The sequence below is a fragment of the Phyllobates terribilis genome, unplaced genomic scaffold (genome assembly GCF_046119375.1).
Source record: "Phyllobates terribilis strain yellow unplaced genomic scaffold, ASM4611937v1 Scaffold_134__1_contigs__length_4944459, whole genome shotgun sequence".
NCBI lineage: Eukaryota > Metazoa > Chordata > Amphibia > Anura > Dendrobatidae > Phyllobates > Phyllobates terribilis.
This window is the reverse complement of record NW_027362894.1, coordinates 1,563,657-1,580,722: the sequence shown is the minus strand read 5'-3', so window position 1 is coordinate 1,580,722 and position 17,066 is coordinate 1,563,657. Positions and strand designations below refer to the sequence as shown.

The 17,066-nt window shown below is 45.5% G+C and overlaps 10 non-coding genes and 3 pseudogenes across 10 annotated transcripts; all 13 read left to right on the top strand.

Moving 5' to 3' along the window:
• Positions 1–136: 136 nt before the first annotated feature.
• Positions 137–321, top strand: LOC141204237 (U2 spliceosomal RNA). Its single transcript, XR_012275204.1, has one exon. It is a non-coding gene; the product is annotated as a U2 spliceosomal RNA (small nuclear RNA).
• A 1,115-nt stretch (positions 322–1,436) lies between these two features.
• LOC141204627 (U2 spliceosomal RNA) lies at positions 1,437–1,627 on the top strand. The gene has a single exon (XR_012275485.1). It is a non-coding gene; the product is annotated as a U2 spliceosomal RNA (small nuclear RNA).
• A 1,115-nt stretch (positions 1,628–2,742) lies between these two features.
• On the top strand, positions 2,743–2,933 carry LOC141204625 (U2 spliceosomal RNA). The gene has a single exon (XR_012275484.1). It is a non-coding gene; the product is annotated as a U2 spliceosomal RNA (small nuclear RNA).
• A 1,115-nt stretch (positions 2,934–4,048) lies between these two features.
• On the top strand, positions 4,049–4,239 carry LOC141204624 (U2 spliceosomal RNA). The gene has a single exon (XR_012275483.1). It is a non-coding gene; the product is annotated as a U2 spliceosomal RNA (small nuclear RNA).
• A 1,112-nt stretch (positions 4,240–5,351) lies between these two features.
• On the top strand, positions 5,352–5,542 carry LOC141204164 (U2 spliceosomal RNA). The gene has a single exon (XR_012275135.1). It is a non-coding gene; the product is annotated as a U2 spliceosomal RNA (small nuclear RNA).
• A 1,115-nt stretch (positions 5,543–6,657) lies between these two features.
• Positions 6,658–6,773, top strand: LOC141204424 (U2 spliceosomal RNA; annotated as a pseudogene).
• A 523-nt stretch (positions 6,774–7,296) lies between these two features.
• On the top strand, positions 7,297–7,481 carry LOC141204236 (U2 spliceosomal RNA). The gene has a single exon (XR_012275203.1). It is a non-coding gene; the product is annotated as a U2 spliceosomal RNA (small nuclear RNA).
• Positions 7,482–8,596: 1,115 nt separating this feature from the next.
• LOC141204623 (U2 spliceosomal RNA) lies at positions 8,597–8,787 on the top strand. The gene has a single exon (XR_012275482.1). It is a non-coding gene; the product is annotated as a U2 spliceosomal RNA (small nuclear RNA).
• A 2,953-nt stretch (positions 8,788–11,740) lies between these two features.
• Positions 11,741–11,925, top strand: LOC141204382 (U2 spliceosomal RNA). The gene has a single exon (XR_012275310.1). It is a non-coding gene; the product is annotated as a U2 spliceosomal RNA (small nuclear RNA).
• A 1,115-nt stretch (positions 11,926–13,040) lies between these two features.
• On the top strand, positions 13,041–13,132 carry LOC141204461 (U2 spliceosomal RNA; annotated as a pseudogene).
• A 794-nt stretch (positions 13,133–13,926) lies between these two features.
• Positions 13,927–14,111, top strand: LOC141204305 (U2 spliceosomal RNA). The gene has a single exon (XR_012275259.1). It is a non-coding gene; the product is annotated as a U2 spliceosomal RNA (small nuclear RNA).
• A 1,115-nt stretch (positions 14,112–15,226) lies between these two features.
• Positions 15,227–15,318, top strand: LOC141204460 (U2 spliceosomal RNA; annotated as a pseudogene).
• Positions 15,319–16,112: 794 nt separating this feature from the next.
• LOC141204304 (U2 spliceosomal RNA) lies at positions 16,113–16,297 on the top strand. The gene has a single exon (XR_012275258.1). It is a non-coding gene; the product is annotated as a U2 spliceosomal RNA (small nuclear RNA).
• The last annotated feature ends 769 nt before the right edge of the window (positions 16,298–17,066 follow it).

Below are 17,066 nucleotides of genomic sequence, written 5' to 3'. Positions count from 1 at the left end.
GAGATCCCTGACCCTCGCTGTGGCCTTCTGGCTCGGAGGGATGGGGATGGTTTATTGGGGACCCTCTCCTCCGGAAGGGTCCACATGAATCCTCGCCTCGTGCGCTGTTTTGGTGTGACTTCGGTCACATTTTTCAGTGCCTTGGATGCAGCTTCAATCAAAAAAAAATCTGTTCTTATCAGTTTAATATCTGATACGTCCCCTATCTGGGGACCATATATTAAATGGATTTTTAGAACAGGGAGATGGAAAAAGAGCTTGCTCTGTCCACTCCACGCATTGACCTGGTATTGCAGTATCTCCAGGACCGGTGCACCCCTTCTTTAATGCAGTTTCTAAAATCAGAAAGAATTGAATTCAATGTTTTTTGTTCATTTTGCTTGTTTGTCGGATTTTGGGATGGACTCTTTGGCTTTGCTTTTCTTCTCCTCATTGGATTTTTCATGTTCAAAGTTGCAGAAGCCAGATTACAAGCTCATTTTGGTTCAACTTCAGCAACTGTGCATTGCATTGCCATGTAATGTGATGCAATGCTATCTTTCTAGCTCTCCCTTTTTACTTCCTTTTGGATAAACAGACATATTAGGCAAGCATTTTGGAGCTTTCACCTAAATAACTACAGGTGGTGAGATAAGCTGCACAATATAATTGACCTTTCAGTATATTGTTGCACACACACCATCTATTTAGCAAATGCCCTTGTTATCAACAGCAGCCTTTTAAACTCACCTGAGCTAACAGGTATGTGCGCTGGTTACTCTGCTGCGCTTAAAATTTCTTTTTTGGTTTGCTACAATGCCTTTTCTGAAACGTTGTCTCCTTCTGCTGGAACACTGACTTCTTTCATTTAATGCCTGCAGACTATAAAAGAGAACCCAACCCAAAAAGTTTGGTTGATTAGTCTGTGGCATTCTGTTAAACTGTTGCTTATGGCGGTCTCTGTGAGCTTCTCAGCGACATTCAGCCAGCCAGGTATCCTGCCTGCAGTAGATGGAATGTGGCAATGGAACGCTGGCTGCGCGTGTCATAATAGGCTCTGAGCCTTTATATACCTGTGCACAGCAGCAGCCACCTTCAGTCTGCTGCTGGACAGCCAGCAGCAGCAGCAGCAGGAGAGGTATGTAATCAGGAGCCCTCCTGCTAAGGGTAGACAGCTGCTCGTTCCACCCCACCCCCCGCCTTAATTGGTTCTCCTCCCTTCCAACGGTGTTGAGGCGGGTGGGAACAGCAGGGGGTGAAGGTGCTGTGTTTAAAGAGGTGGAGTTATGCAGATCTAAAACGCGTGGATTGCAGCAGCAGCAAGCCGAAAAGTGCAGGCATGTAAGGGATCTAGAGGTTGACAACATGTCTTCTTAACGGGAGTCCAGGAGCTCATCTCCACAAATGGACTTTTCAGGATCCTTGGGTGGCTCCGTAGTTTGAAACCAATTCTGGTTATCGCTTCTCGGCCTTTTGGCTAAGATCAAGTGTAGTATCTGTTCTTATCAGTTTAATATCTGATACGTCCCCTATCTGGGGACCATATATTAAATGGATTTTTAGAACAGGGAGATGGAAAAAGAGCTTGCTCTGTCCACTCCACGCATTGACCTGGTATTGCAGTATCTCCAGGACCGGTGCACCCCTTCTTTAATGCAGTTTCTAAAATCAGAAAGAATTGAATTCAATGTTTTTTGTTCATTTTGCTTGTTTGTCGGATTTTGGGATGGACTCTTTGGCTTTGCTTTTCTTCTCCTCATTGGATTTTTCATGTTCAAAGTTGCAGAAGCCAGATTACAAGCTCATTTTGGTTCAACTTCAGCAACTGTGCATTGCATTGCCATGTAATGTGATGCAATGCTATCTTTCTAGCTCTCCCTTTTTACTTCCTTTTGGATAAACAGACATATTAGGCAAGCATTTTGGAGCTTTCACCTAAATAACTACAGGTGGTGAGATAAGCTGCACAATATAATTGACCTTTCAGTATATTGTTGCACACACACCATCTATTTAGCAAATGCCCTTGTTATCAACAGCAGCCTTTTAAACTCACCTGAGCTAACAGGTATGTGCGCTGGTTACTCTGCTGCGCTTAAAATTTCTTTTTTGGTTTGCTACAATGCCTTTTCTGAAACGTTGTCTCCTTCTGCTGGAACACTGACTTCTTTCATTTAATGCCTGCAGACTATAAAAGAGAACCCAACCCAAAAAGTTTGGTTGATTAGTCTGTGGCATTCTGTTAAACTGTTGCTTATGGCGGTCTCTGTGAGCTTCTCAGCGACATTCAGCCAGCCAGGTATCCTGCCTGCAGTAGATGGAATGTGGCAATGGAACGCTGGCTGCGCGTGTCATAATAGGCTCTGAGCCTTTATATACCTGTGCACAGCAGCAGCCACCTTCAGTCTGCTGCTGGACAGCCAGCAGCAGCAGCAGCAGGAGAGGTATGTAATCAGGAGCCCTCCTGCTAAGGGTAGACAGCTGCTCGTTCCACCCCACCCCCCGCCTTAATTGGTTCTCCTCCCTTCCAACGGTGTTGAGGCGGGTGGGAACAGCAGGGGGTGAAGGTGCTGTGTTTAAAGAGGTGGAGTTATGCAGATCTAAAACGCGTGGATTGCAGCAGCAGCAAGCCGAAAAGTGCAGGCATGTAAGGGATCTAGAGGTTGACAACATGTCTTCTTAACGGGAGTCCAGGAGCTCATCTCCACAAATGGACTTTTCAGGATCCTTGGGTGGCTCCGTAGTTTGAAACCAATTCTGGTTATCGCTTCTCGGCCTTTTGGCTAAGATCAAGTGTAGTATCTGTTCTTATCAGTTTAATATCTGATACGTCCCCTATCTGGGGACCATATATTAAATGGATTTTTAGAACAGGGAGATGGAAAAAGAGCTTGCTCTGTCCACTCCACGCATTGACCTGGTATTGCAGTATCTCCAGGACCGGTGCACCCCTTCTTTAATGCAGTTTCTAAAATTAGAAATAATTGAATTCAATGTTTTTTGTTCATTTTGCTTGTTTGTCGGATTTTGGGATGGACTCTTTGGCTTTGCTTTTCTTCTCCTCATTGGATTTTTCATGTTCAAAATTGCAGAAGCCAGATTACAAGCTCATTTTGGTTCAACTTCAGCAACTGTGCATTGCATTGCCATGTAATGTGATGCAATGCTATCTTTCTAGCTCTCCCTTTTTACTTCCTTTTGGATAAACAGACATATTAGGCAAGCATTTTGGAGCTTTCACCTAAATAGCTACAGGTGGTGAGATAAGCTGCACAATATAATTGACCTTTCAGTATATTGTTGCACACACACCATCTATTTAGCAAATGCCCTTGTTATCAACAGCAGCCTTTTAAACTCACCTGAGCTAACAGGTATGTGCGCTGGTTACTCTGCTGCACTTAAAATTTCTTTTTTGGTTTGCTACAATGCCTTTTCTGAAACGTTGTCTCCTTCTGCTGGAACACTGACTTCTTTCATTTAATGCCTGCAGACTATAAAAGAGAACCCAACCCAAAAAGTTTGGTTGATTAGTCTGTGGCATTCTGTTAAACTGTTGCTTATGGCGGTCTCTGTGAGCTTCTCAGCGACATTCAGCCAGCCAGGTATCCTGCCTGCAGTAGATGGAATGTGGCAATGGAACGCTGGCTGCGCGTGTCATAATAGGCTCTGAGCCTTTATATACCTGTGCACAGCAGCAGCCACCTTCAGTCTGCTGCTGGACAGCCAGCAGCAGCAGCAGCAGGAGAGGTATGTAATCAGGAGCCCTCCTGCTAAGGGTAGACAGCTGCTCGTTCCACCCCACCCCCCGCCTTAATTGGTTCTCCTCCCTTCCAACGGTGTTGAGGCGGGTGGGAACAGCAGGGGGTGAAGGTGCTGTGTTTAAAGAGGTGGAGTTATGCAGATCTAAAACGCGTGGATTGCAGCAGCAGCAAGCCGAAAAGTGCAGGCATGTAAGGGATCTAGAGGTTGACAACATGTCTTCTTAACGGGAGTCCAGGAGCTCATCTCCACAAATGGACTTTTCAGGATCCTTGGGTGGCTCCGTAGTTTGAAACCAATTCTGGTTATCGCTTCTCGGCCTTTTGGCTAAGATCAAGTGTAGTATCTGTTCTTATCAGTTTAATATCTGATACGTCCCCTATCTGGGGACCATATATTAAATGGATTTTTAGAACAGGGAGATGGAAAAAGAGCTTGCTCTGTCCACTCCACGCATTGACCTGGTATTGCAGTATCTCCAGGACCGGTGCACCCCTTCTTTAATGCAGTTTCTAAAATCAGAAAGAATTGAATTCAATGTTTTTTGTTCATTTTGCTTGTTTGTCGGATTTTGGGATGGACTCTTTGGCTTTGCTTTTCTTCTCCTCATTGGATTTTTCATGTTCAAAGTTGCAGAAGCCAGATTACAAGCTCATTTTGGTTCAACTTCAGCAACTGTGCATTGCATTGCCATGTAATGTGATGCAATGCTATCTTTCTAGCTCTCCCTTTTTACTTCCTTTTGGATAAACAGACATATTAGGCAAGCATTTTGGAGCTTTCACCTAAATAACTACAGGTGGTGAGATAAGCTGCACAATATAATTGACCTTTCAGTATATTGTTGCACACACACCATCTATTTAGCAAATGCCCTTGTTATCAACAGCAGCCTTTTAAACTCACCTGAGCTAACAGGTATGTGCGCTGGTTACTCTGCTGCGCTTAAAATTTCTTTTTTGGTTTGCTACAATGCCTTTTCTGAAACGTTGTCTCCTTCTGCTGGAACACTGACTTCTTTCATTTAATGCCTGCAGACTATAAAAGAGAACCCAACCCAAAAAGTTTGGTTGATTAGTCTGTGGCATTCTGTTAAGCTGTTGCTTATGGCGGTCTCTGTGAGCTTCTCAGCGACATTCAGCCAGCCAGGTATCCTGCCTGCAGTAGATGGAATGTGGCAATGGAACGTTGGCTGCGCGTGTCATAATAGGCTCTGAGCCTTTATATACCTGTGCACAGCAGCAGCCACCTTCAGTCTGCTGCTGGACAGCCAGCAGCAGCAGCAGGAGAGGTATGTAATCAGGAGCCCTCCTGCTAAGGGTAGACAGCTGCTCGTTCCACCCCACCCCCCGCCTTAATTGGTTCTCCTCCCTTCCAACGGTGTTGAGGCGGGTGGGAACAGCAGGGGGTGAAGGTGCTGTGTTTAAAGAGGTGGAGTTATGCAGATCTAAAACGCGTGGATTGCAGCAGCAGCAAGCCGAAAAGTGCAGGCATGTAAGGGATCTAGAGGTTGACAACATGTCTTCTTAACGGGAGTCCAGGAGCTCATCTCCACAAATGGACTTTTCAGGATCCTTGGGTGGCTCCGTAGTTTGAAACCAATTCTGGTTATCGCTTCTCGGCCTTTTGGCTAAGATCAAGTGTAGTATCTGTTCTTACCAGTTTAATATCTGATACGTCCCCTATCTGGGGACCATATATTAAATGGATTTTTAGAACAGGGAGATGGAAAAAGAGCTTGCTCTGTCCACTCCACGCATTGACCTGGTATTGCAGTATCTCCAGGACCGGTGCACCCCTTCTTTAATGCAGTTTCTAAAATCAGAAAGAATTGAATTCAATGTTTTTTGTTCATTTTGCTTGTTTGTCGGATTTTGGGATGGACTCTTTGGCTTTGCTTTTCTTCTCCTCATTGGATTTTTCATGTTCAAAGTTGCAGAAGCCAGATTACAAGCTCATTTTGGTTCAACTTCAGCAACTGTGCATTGCATTGCCATGTAATGTGATGCAATGCTATCTTTCTAGCTCTCCCTTTTTACTTCCTTTTGGATAAACAGACATATTAGGCAAGCATTTTGGAGCTTTCACCTAAATAACTACAGGTGGTGAGATAAGCTGCACAATATAATTGACCTTTCAGTATATTGTTGCACACACACCATCTATTTAGCAAATGCCCTTGTTATCAACAGCAGCCTTTTAAACTCACCTGAGCTAACAGGTATGTGCGCTGGTTACTCTGCTGCGCTTAAAATTTCTTTTTTGGTTTGCTACAATGCCTTTTCTGAAACGTTGTCTCCTTCTGCTGGAACACTGACTTCTTTCATTTAATGCCTGCAGACTATAAAAGAGAACCCAACCCAAAAAGTTTGGTTGATTAGTCTGTGGCATTCTGTTAAACTGTTGCTTATGGCGGTCTCTGTGAGCTTCTCAGCGACATTCAGCCAGCCAGGTATCCTGCCTGCAGTAGATGGAATGTGGCAATGGAACGCTGGCTGCGCGTGTCATAATAGGCTCTGAGCCTTTATATACCTGTGCACAGCAGCAGCCACCTTCAGTCTGCTGCTGGACAGCCAGCAGCAGCAGCAGCAGGAGAGGTATGTAATCAGGAGCCCTCCTGCTAAGGGTAGACAGCTGCTCGTTCCACCCCACCCCCCGCCTTAATTGGTTCTCCTCCCTTCCAACGGTGTTGAGGCGGGTGGGAACAGCAGGGGGTGAAGGTGCTGTGTTTAAAGAGGTGGAGTTATGCAGATCTAAAACGCGTGGATTGCAGCAGCAGCAAGCCGAAAAGTGCAGGCATGTAAGGGATCTAGAGGTTGACAACATGTCTTCTTAACGGGAGTCCAGGAGCTCATCTCCACAAATGGACTTTTCAGGATCCTTGGGTGGCTCCGTAGTTTGAAACCAATTCTGGTTATCGCTTCTCGGCCTTTTGGCTAAGATCAAGTGTAGTATCTTTTGAAAAGGCAGTTTTGTCCTTGGGCTGCCCTAGTAAATTGATGCATATTACACACTGGTTTGGTGCACTTGTTAGTACGCCAGGTGGCTCATAGAGTTATCTGATGGAAAACGTGGCCCTCCAGGATTGAAGTCACTAGGCTGGGTAAGTGTGAGGTCTTTGGAGCAATGTGCCCCAGGAGTAGGCGCCCTGGTGGGAGTCCAAGCTTACTGGGACTGGGAACCCCAGAAAGACTTGGCTTCGTAGCACGCCGCACCTTTGCCAATCATACTTTCTGAGCAACCCCCCCTATTCCTGGCCTCCGGGCTAGGAAGGGGAATTTTTATAAACCCGGTCGGAGGTCCGGTCAGCTTTGGGCTGAGAAACCAACACAGGCTCCAGCTCCACTAGGGTGGCAGCCTAGATGGAAGCTGGGAGCACGAAAACGGCTCTTCTCCGGCTTCGGCTAGGGAGAGCATCGGAGATCCCTGACCCTCGCTGTGGCCTTCTGGCTCGGAGGGATGGGGATGGTTTATTGGGGACCCTCTCCTCCGGAAGGGTCCACATGAATCCTCGCCTCGTGCGCTGTTTTGGTGTGACTTCGGTCACATTTTTCAGTGCCTTGGATGCAGCTTCAATCAAAAAAAAATCTGTTCTTATCAGTTTAATATCTGATACGTCCCCTATCTGGGGACCATATATTAAATGGATTTTTAGAACAGGGAGATGGAAAAAGAGCTTGCTCTGTCCACTCCACGCATTGACCTGGTATTGCAGTATCTCCAGGACCGGTGCACCCCTTCTTTAATGCAGTTTCTAAAATCAGAAAGAATTGAATTCAATGTTTTTTGTTCATTTTGCTTGTTTGTCGGATTTTGGGATGGACTCTTTGGCTTTGCTTTTCTTCTCCTCATTGGATTTTTCATGTTCAAAGTTGCAGAAGCCAGATTACAAGCTCATTTTGGTTCAACTTCAGCAACTGTGCATTGCATTGCCATGTAATGTGATGCAATGCTATCTTTCTAGCTCTCCCTTTTTACTTCCTTTTGGATAAACAGACATATTAGGCAAGCATTTTGGAGCTTTCACCTAAATAACTACAGGTGGTGAGATAAGCTGCACAATATAATTGACCTTTCAGTATATTGTTGCACACACACCATCTATTTAGCAAATGCCCTTGTTATCAACAGCAGCCTTTTAAACTCACCTGAGCTAACAGGTATGTGCGCTGGTTACTCTGCTGCGCTTAAAATTTCTTTTTTGGTTTGCTACAATGCCTTTTCTGAAACGTTGTCTCCTTCTGCTGGAACACTGACTTCTTTCATTTAATGCCTGCAGACTATAAAAGAGAACCCAACCCAAAAAGTTTGGTTGATTAGTCTGTGGCATTCTGTTAAACTGTTGCTTATGGCGGTCTCTGTGAGCTTCTCAGCGACATTCAGCCAGCCAGGTATCCTGCCTGCAGTAGATGGAATGTGGCAATGGAACGCTGGCTGCGCGTGTCATAATAGGCTCTGAGCCTTTATATACCTGTGCACAGCAGCAGCCACCTTCAGTCTGCTGCTGGACAGCCAGCAGCAGCAGCAGCAGGAGAGGTATGTAATCAGGAGCCCTCCTGCTAAGGGTAGACAGCTGCTCGTTCCACCCCACCCCCCGCCTTAATTGGTTCTCCTCCCTTCCAACGGTGTTGAGGCGGGTGGGAACAGCAGGGGGTGAAGGTGCTGTGTTTAAAGAGGTGGAGTTATGCAGATCTAAAACGCGTGGATTGCAGCAGCAGCAAGCCGAAAAGTGCAGGCATGTAAGGGATCTAGAGGTTGACAACATGTCTTCTTAACGGGAGTCCAGGAGCTCATCTCCACAAATGGACTTTTCAGGATCCTTGGGTGGCTCCGTAGTTTGAAACCAATTCTGGTTATCGCTTCTCGGCCTTTTGGCTAAGATCAAGTGTAGTATCTGTTCTTATCAGTTTAATATCTGATACGTCCCCTATCTGGGGACCATATATTAAATGGATTTTTAGAACAGGGAGATGGAAAAAGAGCTTGCTCTGTCCACTCCACGCATTGACCTGGTATTGCAGTATCTCCAGGACCGGTGCACCCCTTCTTTAATGCAGTTTCTAAAATCAGAAAGAATTGAATTCAATGTTTTTTGTTCATTTTGCTTGTTTGTCGGATTTTGGGATGGACTCTTTGGCTTTGCTTTTCTTCTCCTCATTGGATTTTTCATGTTCAAAGTTGCAGAAGCCAGATTACAAGCTCATTTTGGTTCAACTTCAGCAACTGTGCATTGCATTGCCATGTAATGTGATGCAATGCTATCTTTCTAGCTCTCCCTTTTTACTTCCTTTTGGATAAACAGACATATTAGGCAAGCATTTTGGAGCTTTCACCTAAATAACTACAGGTGGTGAGATAAGCTGCACAATATAATTGACCTTTCAGTATATTGTTGCACACACACCATCTATTTAGCAAATGCCCTTGTTATCAACAGCAGCCTTTTAAACTCACCTGAGCTAACAGGTATGTGCGCTGGTTACTCTGCTGCGCTTAAAATTTCTTTTTTGGTTTGCTACAATGCCTTTTCTGAAACGTTGTCTCCTTCTGCTGGAACACTGACTTCTTTCATTTAATGCCTGCAGACTATAAAAGAGAACCCAACCCAAAAAGTTTGGTTGATTAGTCTGTGGCATTCTGTTAAACTGTTGCTTATGGCGGTCTCTGTGAGCTTCTCAGCGACATTCAGCCAGCCAGGTATCCTGCCTGCAGTAGATGGAATGTGGCAATGGAACGCTGGCTGCGCGTGTCATAATAGGCTCTGAGCCTTTATATACCTGTGCACAGCAGCAGCCACCTTCAGTCTGCTGCTGGACAGCCAGCAGCAGCAGCAGCAGGAGAGGTATGTAATCAGGAGCCCTCCTGCTAAGGGTAGACAGCTGCTCGTTCCACCCCACCCCCCGCCTTAATTGGTTCTCCTCCCTTCCAACGGTGTTGAGGCGGGTGGGAACAGCAGGGGGTGAAGGTGCTGTGTTTAAAGAGGTGGAGTTATGCAGATCTAAAACGCGTGGATTGCAGCAGCAGCAAGCCGAAAAGTGCAGGCATGTAAGGGATCTAGAGGTTGACAACATGTCTTCTTAACGGGAGTCCAGGAGCTCATCTCCACAAATGGACTTTTCAGGATCCTTGGGTGGCTCCGTAGTTTGAAACCAATTCTGGTTATCGCTTCTCGGCCTTTTGGCTAAGATCAAGTGCAGTGATCTACCGGTTGCTGCCTTGGTCTTGGCTGAGAGGTGCCTTGGGTACCCGGCTCCTTGGCCTCGGGGGATCGCTGCATGTAGCAGTGCGGCTTCACCCCCTTGCTGCTTTTGGGGAGCCGGATTAGTCCCGGGGCAACGAGGGGCGATCAGCCTGCCTGCTTTTTTTAAGTAGGCGAGGAGGATTTTTGCCACCTTTGGTGCGAAGATATGGACGGGAGAAGCCCAAATATGCTGACCTGTGAAGAGGTCCCAGTTTTTGCAAGATTGAAGAATGCAGTGCGGTTTATTTTTTTGGATCCAGAGAAGAAGAAGTCTGGCTTGTTTTTTTTGGTAGAGAAGATTTTGTTTGGACTATTGGAAGTTCAAATGGAACAAGTTTTGTCTATGTTGGAGTTCCCGAAGAGAGGGATATATGATGTTATTTTTTGTTCAGAAGATATCTTTTCTGACTTTTGGAAGAGAATGGATCTAGTGAAGGAAGATTCGATACTTGAAGGTGTTTTTTTTGTGTCGCATTTTCCTAGGAAGGAAAGGCTAATAGTAATAAGGATGTATAGTCCTTTCATATTGGAAGAAGAGATCATGACCTTTTTATCCCGGTACTGTGAGAAAGTGAGTTCTGCTGGCAAAATGTTTAACCGATATGGTTTTTGGACCACGAGGTGGAGGTTCCTGGTCAAGTTCAAGGAAAGTTCGGATGGTGTTGTGGTACTCCCACCAAGTAGATTCAAAATCGGGACAGTTAATGGAGATATGTTCTTTACAGGTATGCCGAAGTTTTGTAGGCGTTGTAAACAGTATGGCCATGAAAAGGATTCCTGTACATTACAGTGGTGTGCCAAGTGTGAAGAAGTGGGACATAAGGCAGAGAATTGTGAAAAAAGTAAGAAATGTAATCTATGTGGTGGCAGTGGTCATTTATATGATTGCTGTCCTGTCAATAAAAGGGAGGAGAAGTCAGTTGACAAGGAAGATGGAAAAGAAGAAGAGTCTGAAGCTGCCCCCCATGATGAAACGGAAGAGAACATATCTCAAAAGAAGGAGGAACAAATAAGAGATATAAGAAAAGAAGGTGATCATATGGAAGAAGATACTGAGAGTGATAGCACAGACGTTGAGATTGAAAATACTAGCTTGGAAGAAGAAGTGGAGGTGGATAGGGAGTCAGAAGATCAGGAGGAAAGTGAGTCCTCCAGTCAGGATGAAAAGGAAGGTGCTGTAAGTAATATGGAAGAGGAGGAGGAGGGTGAAGAAACTAGTGAAGAAGAAAGAGAGGATGTCGCATGTGAAGCCAGAGAAGAAATTGAAGGAGTTTTGTCATCTGGGAAGGACTCTAGTAAAGCAAAGGATGTTTCAGAAAAAAATATGAGGGAGATGGAGGAGAGACAAGAAGTGTTGAAAATGCTAAAGAGTTGTGAAGGGGGGAGTCAGGCTAGTCTAAGGCGCAAAGTGTGGAATAACATTTATAGCGATATGCATCGTTTTTTTTCAACTTACAGAATACCTCAGTCGTTGGCTAAAGAGGTAGAAGAAGCTTGGGATGGTCGGTTTCTGGATGGAAGGCTTTTGAATGCCTTGGCAGCATATGGCCTGAAGAGAGGAATGTTGCCTTAAATCGTAATGGTAAAGATTGTAATGTTGTGATGTAAAGAATATGGAATAACTGTATTGTGATAATATAAACGTATATATATAAAATAAGATTGGAAAAATGGATATATGACCCACAATGATGGATAACAACCTAATACCATTTGGAAATCATTGCAAAGCATGAAATGGTAAATATGGGACTTGTAATCTGAGTGGAAAAAAAAAAAAAAAAAAAAAATCTGTTCTTATCAGTTTAATATCTGATACGTCCCCTATCTGGGGACCATATATTAAATGGATTTTTAGAACAGGGAGATGGAAAAAGAGCTTGCTCTGTCCACTCCACGCATTGACCTGGTATTGCAGTATCTCCAGGACCGGTGCACCCCTTCTTTAATGCAGTTTCTAAAATCAGAAAGAATTGAATTCAATGTTTTTTGTTCATTTTGCTTGTTTGTCGGATTTTGGGATGGACTCTTTGGCTTTGCTTTTCTTCTCCTCATTGGATTTTTCATGTTCAAAGTTGCAGAAGCCAGATTACAAGCTCATTTTGGTTCAACTTCAGCAACTGTGCATTGCATTGCCATGTAATGTGATGCAATGCTATCTTTCTAGCTCTCCCTTTTTACTTCCTTTTGGATAAACAGACATATTAGGCAAGCATTTTGGAGCTTTCACCTAAATAACTACAGGTGGTGAGATAAGCTGCACAATATAATTGACCTTTCAGTATATTGTTGCACACACACCATCTATTTAGCAAATGCCCTTGTTATCAACAGCAGCCTTTTAAACTCACCTGAGCTAACAGGTATGTGCGCTGGTTACTCTGCTGCGCTTAAAATTTCTTTTTTGGTTTGCTACAATGCCTTTTCTGAAACGTTGTCTCCTTCTGCTGGAACACTGACTTCTTTCATTTAATGCCTGCAGACTATAAAAGAGAACCCAACCCAAAAAGTTTGGTTGATTAGTCTGTGGCATTCTGTTAAACTGTTGCTTATGGCGGTCTCTGTGAGCTTCTCAGCGACATTCAGCCAGCCAGGTATCCTGCCTGCAGTAGATGGAATGTGGCAATGGAACGCTGGCTGCGCGTGTCATAATAGGCTCTGAGCCTTTATATACCTGTGCACAGCAGCAGCCACCTTCAGTCTGCTGCTGGACAGCCAGCAGCAGCAGCAGCAGGAGAGGTATGTAATCAGGAGCCCTCCTGCTAAGGGTAGACAGCTGCTCGTTCCACCCCACCCCCCGCCTTAATTGGTTCTCCTCCCTTCCAACGGTGTTGAGGCGGGTGGGAACAGCAGGGGGTGAAGGTGCTGTGTTTAAAGAGGTGGAGTTATGCAGATCTAAAACGCGTGGATTGCAGCAGCAGCAAGCCGAAAAGTGCAGGCATGTAAGGGATCTAGAGGTTGACAACATGTCTTCTTAACGGGAGTCCAGGAGCTCATCTCCACAAATGGACTTTTCAGGATCCTTGGGTGGCTCCGTAGTTTGAAACCAATTCTGGTTATCGCTTCTCGGCCTTTTGGCTAAGATCAAGTGTAGTATCTTTCGAAAAGGCGGTTTTGGATGTTGGCCGCCCTAGTAGATTGATACATTATGCACACTGGGGTTTAGGTGCTTGTTAGTACGCCAGGTGGCTAATATAGTCATCTGGTGGAAAGCATGGCCCCCCAGGATCGACGCCATTGGGCCGGGGAAGATCGAAAGCCCGAAGTGTGAAGTGCCCCAGGAGTGGTGACCCTGGGGTGCCTTAACTCACTGGGATTGGGAACCCCACTTGAGTTTATGGCACATTTGCACTAGCACTTCAATATTTCTTTCTTCACACACACCCTTATTCCGGGCCTTCTGGCCTTAGGATGGGGAATTTTTCAATTCCCGGTCGAAGGTCCGGGCAGTATTATACTGTGAAACCTTCACTATTTATTTAATTTTTTTTTGTCACTGTGTGTCCACTTTTTCACGTGTGTCCACGTCCTTACTAGGATTTTGTCGGGATGCGGTTCCCTTACGGGTTCCTCTCTTGGCAGGTCTAGGGGGGGAGTGTGTGGCCATCAGGTTCCGCTCCCCCCTGAACCCCCCTGGCTCTCCTCTTTCGGGAGGAGAGCGTTGTTGGCTCCCCTCTTCCGGGAGGGGAGCACAGTCTTTGGCTCCCAGTGCCTTGCTCGGGTGAGAACTCGGGCAGGTATTGAGGGTAAGATTGGGTCGCCTCTGGCTCCGGCTGGAGGTGGCTATTTGTCCCTGTGCCTCGCTGTGGCCTTCTGGCTCGGAGGGACGGGGAATGGTTTGGGGGACCCTTCTCCTTTTGGAGAGGGTTTCAAGAAGACCAGCATCCTAGTGCACTTTTTTTTGTGGCACTTGTCACTTTTTTAAGCGCACTCGGGTTTTGTACACGAATTCGGGCTTTCGATAAAAAAAAAAAAATCTGTTCTTATCAGTTTAATATCTGATACGTCCCCTATCTGGGGACCATATATTAAATGGATTTTTAGAACAGGGAGATGGAAAAAGAGCTTGCTCTGTCCACTCCACGCATTGACCTGGTATTGCAGTATCTCCAGGACCGGTGCACCCCTTCTTTAATGCAGTTTCTAAAATCAGAAAGAATTGAATTCAATGTTTTTTGTTCATTTTGCTTGTTTGTCGGATTTTGGGATGGACTCTTTGGCTTTGCTTTTCTTCTCCTCATTGGATTTTTCATGTTCAAAGTTGCAGAAGCCAGATTACAAGCTCATTTTGGTTCAACTTCAGCAACTGTGCATTGCATTGCCATGTAATGTGATGCAATGCTATCTTTCTAGCTCTCCCTTTTTACTTCCTTTTGGATAAACAGACATATTAGGCAAGCATTTTGGAGCTTTCACCTAAATAACTACAGGTGGTGAGATAAGCTGCACAATATAATTGACCTTTCAGTATATTGTTGCACACACACCATCTATTTAGCAAATGCCCTTGTTATCAACAGCAGCCTTTTAAACTCACCTGAGCTAACAGGTATGTGCGCTGGTTACTCTGCTGCGCTTAAAATTTCTTTTTTGGTTTGCTACAATGCCTTTTCTGAAACGTTGTCTCCTTCTGCTGGAACACTGACTTCTTTCATTTAATGCCTGCAGACTATAAAAGAGAACCCAACCCAAAAAGTTTGGTTGATTAGTCTGTGGCATTCTGTTAAACTGTTGCTTATGGCGGTCTCTGTGAGCTTCTCAGCGACATTCAGCCAGCCAGGTATCCTGCCTGCAGTAGATGGAATGTGGCAATGGAACGCTGGCTGCGCGTGTCATAATAGGCTCTGAGCCTTTATATACCTGTGCACAGCAGCAGCCACCTTCAGTCTGCTGCTGGACAGCCAGCAGCAGCAGCAGCAGGAGAGGTATGTAATCAGGAGCCCTCCTGCTAAGGGTAGACAGCTGCTCGTTCCACCCCACCCCCCGCCTTAATTGGTTCTCCTCCCTTCCAACGGTGTTGAGGCGGGTGGGAACAGCAGGGGGTGAAGGTGCTGTGTTTAAAGAGGTGGAGTTATGCAGATCTAAAACGCGTGGATTGCAGCAGCAGCAAGCCGAAAAGTGCAGGCATGTAAGGGATCTAGAGGTTGACAACATGTCTTCTTAACGGGAGTCCAGGAGCTCATCTCCACAAATGGACTTTTCAGGATCCTTGGGTGGCTCCGTAGTTTGAAACCAATTCTGGTTATCGCTTCTCGGCCTTTTGGCTAAGATCAAGTGTAGTATCTTTCGAAAAGGCGGTTTTGGATGTTGGCCGCCCTAGTAGATTGATACATTATGCACACTGGGGTTTAGGTGCTTGTTAGTACGCCAGGTGGCTAATATAGTCATCTGGTGGAAAGCATGGCCCCCCAGGATCGACGCCATTGGGCCGGGGAAGATCGAAAGCCCGAAGTGTGAAGTGCCCCAGGAGTGGTGACCCTGGGGTGCCTTAACTCACTGGGATTGGGAACCCCACTTGAGTTTATGGCACATTTGCACTAGCACTTCAATATTTCTTTCTTCACACACACCCTTATTCCGGGCCTTCTGGCCTTAGGATGGGGAATTTTTCAATTCCCGGTCGAAGGTCCGGGCAGTATTATACTGTGAAACCTTCACTATTTATTTAATTTTTTTTTGTCACTGTGTGTCCACTTTTTCACGTGTGTCCACGTCCTTACTAGGATTTTGTCGGGATGCGGTTCCCTTACGGGTTCCTCTCTTGGCAGGTCTAGGGGGGGAGTGTGTGGCCATCAGGTTCCGCTCCCCCCTGAACCCCCCTGGCTCTCCTCTTTCGGGAGGAGAGCGTTGTTGGCTCCCCTCTTCCGGGAGGGGAGCACAGTCTTTGGCTCCCAGTGCCTTGCTCGGGTGAGAACTCGGGCAGGTATTGAGGGTAAGATTGGGTCGCCTCTGGCTCCGGCTGGAGGTGGCTATTTGTCCCTGTGCCTCGCTGTGGCCTTCTGGCTCGGAGGGACGGGGAATGGTTTGGGGGACCCTTCTCCTTTTGGAGAGGGTTTCAAGAAGACCAGCATCCTAGTGCACTTTTTTTTGTGGCACTTGTCACTTTTTTAAGCGCACTCGGGTTTTGTACACGAATTCGGGCTTTCGATAAAAAAAAAAAAATCTGTTCTTATCAGTTTAATATCTGATACGTCCCCTATCTGGGGACCATATATTAAATGGATTTTTAGAACAGGGAGATGGAAAAAGAGCTTGCTCTGTCCACTCCACGCATTGACCTGGTATTGCAGTATCTCCAGGACCGGTGCACCCCTTCTTTAATGCAGTTTCTAAAATCAGAAAGAATTGAATTCAATGTTTTTTGTTCATTTTGCTTGTTTGTCGGATTTTGGGATGGACTCTTTGGCTTTGCTTTTCTTCTCCTCATTGGATTTTTCATGTTCAAAGTTGCAGAAGCCAGATTACAAGCTCATTTTGGTTCAACTTCAGCAACTGTGCATTGCATTGCCATGTAATGTGATGCAATGCTATCTTTCTAGCTCTCCCTTTTTACTTCCTTTTGGATAAACAGACATATTAGGCAAGCATTTTGGAGCTTTCACCTAAATAACTACAGGTGGTGAGATAAGCTGCACAATATAATTGACCTTTCAGTATATTGTTGCACACACACCATCTATTTAGCAAATGCCCTTGTTATCAACAGCAGCCTTTTAAACTCACCTGAGCTAACAGGTATGTGCGCTGGTTACTCTGCTGCGCTTAAAATTTCTTTTTTGGTTTGCTACAATGCCTTTTCTGAAACGTTGTCTCCTTCTGCTGGAACACTGACTTCTTTCATTTAATGCCTGCAGACTATAAAAGAGAACCCAACCCAAAAAGTTTGGTTGATTAGTCTGTGGCATTCTGTTAAACTGTTGCTTATGGCGGTCTCTGTGAGCTTCTCAGCGACATTCAGCCAGCCAGGTATCCTGCCTGCAGTAGATGGAATGTGGCAATGGAACGCTGGCTGCGCGTGTCATAATAGGCTCTGAGCCTTTATATACCTGTGCACAGCAGCAGCCACCTTCAGTCTGCTGCTGGA